General features: G+C 45.5%; 1 protein-coding gene across 3 annotated transcripts in view; it reads left to right on the top strand.

Moving 5' to 3' along the window:
* Lima1 (LIM domain and actin binding 1) overlaps positions 1 to 5,186 on the top strand; it is a 105,898-nt gene that overhangs the window by 11,441 nt on the left and 89,271 nt on the right. The window contains exon 1 of one of the 3 annotated variants that reach the window (XM_031355669.1): positions 2,654 to 2,742. The exons of the other annotated variants lie outside the window; for them this stretch is intronic. The gene's annotated coding sequence lies outside the window, so the exon portion shown is untranslated. Of the gene's footprint in view, positions 1 to 2,653; positions 2,743 to 5,186 lie in introns of those variants that run through there. 3 annotated transcript variants of the gene reach the window in all.

Raw genomic sequence — 5,186 nt, 5'->3', positions numbered from 1 at the left:
TTTGATGACTCCTTACAGGACCACCCTAGCTCTTGGCTTGTGTGGCCGTGTGGTTTGGTGGCTCCTTACAGGACCACGTTAGCTCTTGGCTTGTGTGGCCGTGTGGTTTGGTGACTCCTTACAGGACCACTCTAGCTCTTCTTACCCTTGGTTAAAGCACTGTCCTGTGCTCCTCCCCTCAGATTTTCGCAGAAAGGCAAGATTAGAGAGCTCTCTTGAGAAGAGTCACGTTTCAGTAAGTCTGTTTAGTTCTCCTGCTTGATGGAATTGGCTCCATTATCTGAACTGGCTCTTCAGATTGAGCAAGCTCTGAAAAAAACCATCTAAAATTTCAGATAAGAATAATTGAAGCCGAGCCTTTCCTGGAAATGGCAATAGTGAAACTAAAAAGGCCTGTGTCTGGAGGGATCTTGACTGATTACTAAGGACACGGACTGGGGTAAGGAGGTTCTGTCTTCAGGAGCAGTTTAGGACCCTCCTAAAATAAGGTGTGGTTTTTTTTGGCCTTTTTTTCCCCCCAAGACAGGGTAGCCCTGCCTGTCCTGGAAATCTGTAGACCAAGTCCAGAACTCACAGGTCGTTCCGCCTTTTCCTCCCAAGTGTTGGGGCTAAAGGTGTGCGCTGACGCCCCCAGCTGATTATTTTGTTTTAATTAAGCTTGTAATTGGGAAGACCTATGAGCATGTGGTTTGCAGACAGATACTCAGTTTGGCTTGCTTTGTTTTTCGAGGCAGGGTTTCTCTATGTAGCCCTGGCTATCCTGGAACTTGCTCTGTACGAGATCTGCCTGCCTCTGCCTCCCAAGTTCTGGGATTAAAGGCGTGCTCCACCACTGGGTGTGAGGTACTCACTTACACAGTGGGACTTCGCTGAACACTGCAGGGAAAGTGCCAGCACAGCACTGTGTTCCCTGTGTGTGCCACGCACGTGTGATGCACCTGATGGTCACGTATGTAATAGTGTGTGTTCCCCATGCACGTGCCACGCACATGTGATGCACCTGATGGTCACGTATGTAATAGTGCAAAGGTTAGCAGAGGGTCAATCTATGCGAAGAGCCTTGCCAGCTGTTCACGTTCAGTCTTTCTCTGATCAAGTAGGGTTTCTTCTAGTTTCATCTTGAATTGGAAATAATTGACAGTCTTTTTCTGTCGGCTTCTCTTACTGTACGTTTAACAAAACCAAACCTGCTGAAAAACCCTCCCGTGAGCTGCTTGCCCTTTGCATTGAGTTAATTATCAACAGAAGTGGAGAGGCAGGGAGGAAGTAAAGGGACAAAAAAAATTAGTTATCTGGGAGAGAGGTGGGGGTAAGCATATATGTATAGAGCTGGTAATTGTTTAATTTAAAGGGAGAAATAGATTAGAACGGTTCTTGGGTGACCTTTTATGACCTGCAAATTTCAGATCAAAGTGAGTTTTTAAAAGCTATAAATTAGCCTGGCAGTGGTGACACACACCTTTAATCCCAGCACTTGGGAGGCAGAGGCAGGCAGATTTCTGAGTTCGAGGCCAGCCTGGTCTACAGAGTGAGTTCCAGGACAGCCAGGGCTATACCTTGTCTTGAAAAACTGAAAAAAAAAAAAGCTATAAATTATATTTCATGTTTAAAGAAGATATGTAGAATTACCACAATTATATGTCAAGCTAATTTGGTTTTTTTTTTTATTTTTTTTTTAACATGAATCATCTTGCATGTACATGTATATGGACGCATGTGGAGTCAGAGAAAGCTTTTGGAGTGACCTCTCTCCGTGTGGGCTATGGAAAACTCAGGTCGTGAGGTTTGGAGCCATCTTGCCTAGCCCTGACTGGAGTTTCTGAAATTCGAGAGATCTCTACACTGAGCCACATTCTGGCCCGATCCTTCCTTTCATTGGTGATTTGACAGGAATAAGTTGAGCCCTCAGCACCCCGCGTTCCACAGCCACGCCTCTCTTTAGTTTGTGCTGGAAGCCATCTTGTTTCCAGCCTCATCGCCTAAATGAACAGGAGGTGATTTTCTTTCTGAGCCTCAGGCTCCCTCTATACAGATTGCCCATCCACTTAAAGACACAGTGACAGTCTTTCTGCATGTGTTCCTGTGAGAATGAAATACACCTACATGTGGAATTACATGAAAGCAGCACATGCCTCTACCCCAGCAACAGGATGACAATCCCGAGAGCCTCCAGGCTTTGTAGTGAGTGCAGGTTCAGCCAAAACGGCAGAGTCAAACTTGGCCAAGCATGTTGCTGTGAGCCTGCACTCCCAAAAGAGGCAGAGGGAGGAGAGTTGGAGGCCAGCCTGGTCTACAGAGAAAGTTCCAGGACAGCCAGGGCTACACAGAGAAACCCTGTCTCAAAAAAACTAAAAGAAAAAAAAAATAGCTTGCAAGATATCAGGGATTGGACTTTTTGTTTGTTTTGTTTTGTTATTTAGTTTTTTGAGATAGAGACTCAAGTAGCCCAGGCTGGCCTCAAACTCACTGTGTAGCTGAGGATGACCTAAACTTTTGTTTATTTATTTTGTGTTGTGTGTGTTGGGGGTGGAGGTGGGGCATTCATAAGTGCTGCAGCTTGTGTCTGAAGGTCAGAGAACAGCTTTGTGAAGTCAGCTGTCTCCCTCCAGGAGGAATTATTAGGCTTGACTATTGCAAGGCTTGATTTTTAGTCTGTAGTCACCATGTTACCCACCAGCAGTCTCAAAGGCCTCTTATGTTTCTGAACCTCTGGCCACAGTCTCCCAAGTGCTGGGATTGCAGGTGTGTGTCTCCATGCCTCAGTTTTATGCAGTGCTAGGGCTGGACCCATGGTCTTGGGTGTGAGAATGTGAGCATTCCACCAACTCAGCTATGGCCTCAGCCCCAAATATGAGGTATTTTCACTGTCACGCAGCCCCCACTGTCACGCAGCCCCCAGCCCCCATTTTCCCCGACACTTAGTTAAGCAATGAGCTAAAAGTTTCAATAGACAAAGCTTTAGGGAATTGTCTTAATGGCGCCCAGAAGTAGATATTACATACCCTTTACGTCATCAGGCGGGCAGGATGGGGGTGCAGGCCAGGTAGGGGCTTCTGGGCGTGTCGTTTGCAGTCTTGACAGCCCTGAAGAAGGCTGTTCAGGCTACCCTGGACACCAGAGGTGCGATTCTCAGCCCGATGTTAGCCCATGGGAATCAGTCACTTTTTCTGTTGTTTGGAAACAAAGGCCTCACTCCAGAGCCCAGCTGGATAGAGCTTTCGGCAATCCCTCTGCCTCTGAGAAGACTTAGAAAGCTGAGATGACAGAATAACAAGGCCTGTATGGTTCTTCTACCTTTTATTTTATTCATTTATTTTTACTTACTTAATTCTTTATTGAGGGGACAGCTTGTGGGGGTCAGTTCTTCTGTTTCACCATGTGGATCCTGGGGAATTGAACTCAGGTCATTGGGCTTGGTGGCAAGCACCTTTACCTGCTAAACCATCTCCAGGACCCTGGTTCTAAAACTTGGCAACTGTATAACTCTGAGAAAATTACTTAACTTCTCTGAGACTAATTTGTCCCTCTGTCAGGTGAGAATACTTGCTTTGTGATGTCATAGACACTAAGTGAATGAGATCAAGAGGATAATGAGCCAACGTGTGTAAAGCTCGTGGCATATGGTTAGCATTCAGTAATTGATCCTCGGGCTACAGTGGCCTGGCAGAGACACAGTCTCTCTAGGTAGGTGGCTGGAGTCTTCCGACTTCCCTGCTCTGGCTAATGACCCTGGGAAATAAGACGAGACTAACTCCAAGTCTCTTTTGCACTGGAATCCTAGAGGAGTCATTTCAGAATCCTGTTTGGACTCCCTGTGAGAGGTTTAGCTTTATCCTGATGTCATTGCGCATTCTTTAATTCCAGTACTTGGGAAGCTGATCCAGGAGGATCAAGAGTTTGTGCCCAGCCTAGATCACATAGTAAGAACCCATCTCAGAAAGAGACGGAGCCTCTGAGGCCTGCTTTTATTCAGATGATATTTGGGAAGCCCCTCCCCAAGTAGGAAGTGCTGGACTGCCACGACAAAGGGAGGCCCTGAAGCTCAGCCCCAAACTGTGAGTTTCTCTTAAGGCTGTGAGGCATATAATACCAGTCAGGCTTCCCATCGGGCTGGGCACTAGAGCAGTAAGATGTGGGTCCTGCTCGAAAGAGATATCTACAGAGAGAGATGTGGTTCTCATCTGTACATCAAGTGCCATTTATGTTCGCTCGCAAGGAATATTAATGAGGTCTGGATAAGAATCAGACACCAGGAAGGGACAGCTGCTGGGAGAGAGACAGCTTAATTGCGCAAGGAGTTCCATGTGATATTCAGAAAGTCCTCGTGCAATTAAAAAGCGTAATTAAGTTGTAGAGGTATAATAACCACATATAAATGACATTTAAAAATAAATGCCGGCGAGATGGCCCAGCTGGTAAAAGCATGTGTTCTGTACTCCTGATGGCCTGCTCTGATTGGCAGAATCCATGGCAGAAGGAGAAAATACAGTCCCCCAAAATACGTGTTCCATATACCCCATGACCCAAGTGGTATTGTCAGAATTCACAGTGGGAGGAGAAATGCAATCCCCAAAAGTTGTCCTCTGACCTCCAGATGTGTGCCATAGCACAAGCATGTTACACATACACACGCACACACACACATCCCACATACCATACACACATACCACACACACATATACACACATACCATACACACACACCACATACCATACACACATAGCACACACACACCACATGCCATACACACATACCACACATACATACACACATACCACACACACATATACACACATACCACACACACACCACACATACCATACACACATATACACATATACACACACCACACATACCATACACACATATACACACACATATATACACATACCACACACACATATACACACATACCACACACACACACACCACACATACCATACACACATATACACATATACACACACCACACATACCATACACACATATACACACACATATATACACATACCACACACACACACCACATACCATACACACATACCACACACACATATATACACATATACACATATCACATGTACACATACACCACACACAAACACACACATATACATCACACAGAGAGACAGAGACAGAGAGAGAGGGAGAGAGAACTATAATCTTAAAATAAAATAAATGTAGTT

This window comes from Mastomys coucha, unplaced genomic scaffold (genome assembly GCF_008632895.1).
Source record: "Mastomys coucha isolate ucsf_1 unplaced genomic scaffold, UCSF_Mcou_1 pScaffold11, whole genome shotgun sequence".
Lineage (NCBI taxonomy): Eukaryota > Metazoa > Chordata > Mammalia > Rodentia > Muridae > Mastomys > Mastomys coucha.
This window is presented reverse-complemented; position numbering and strand designations above follow the sequence as displayed.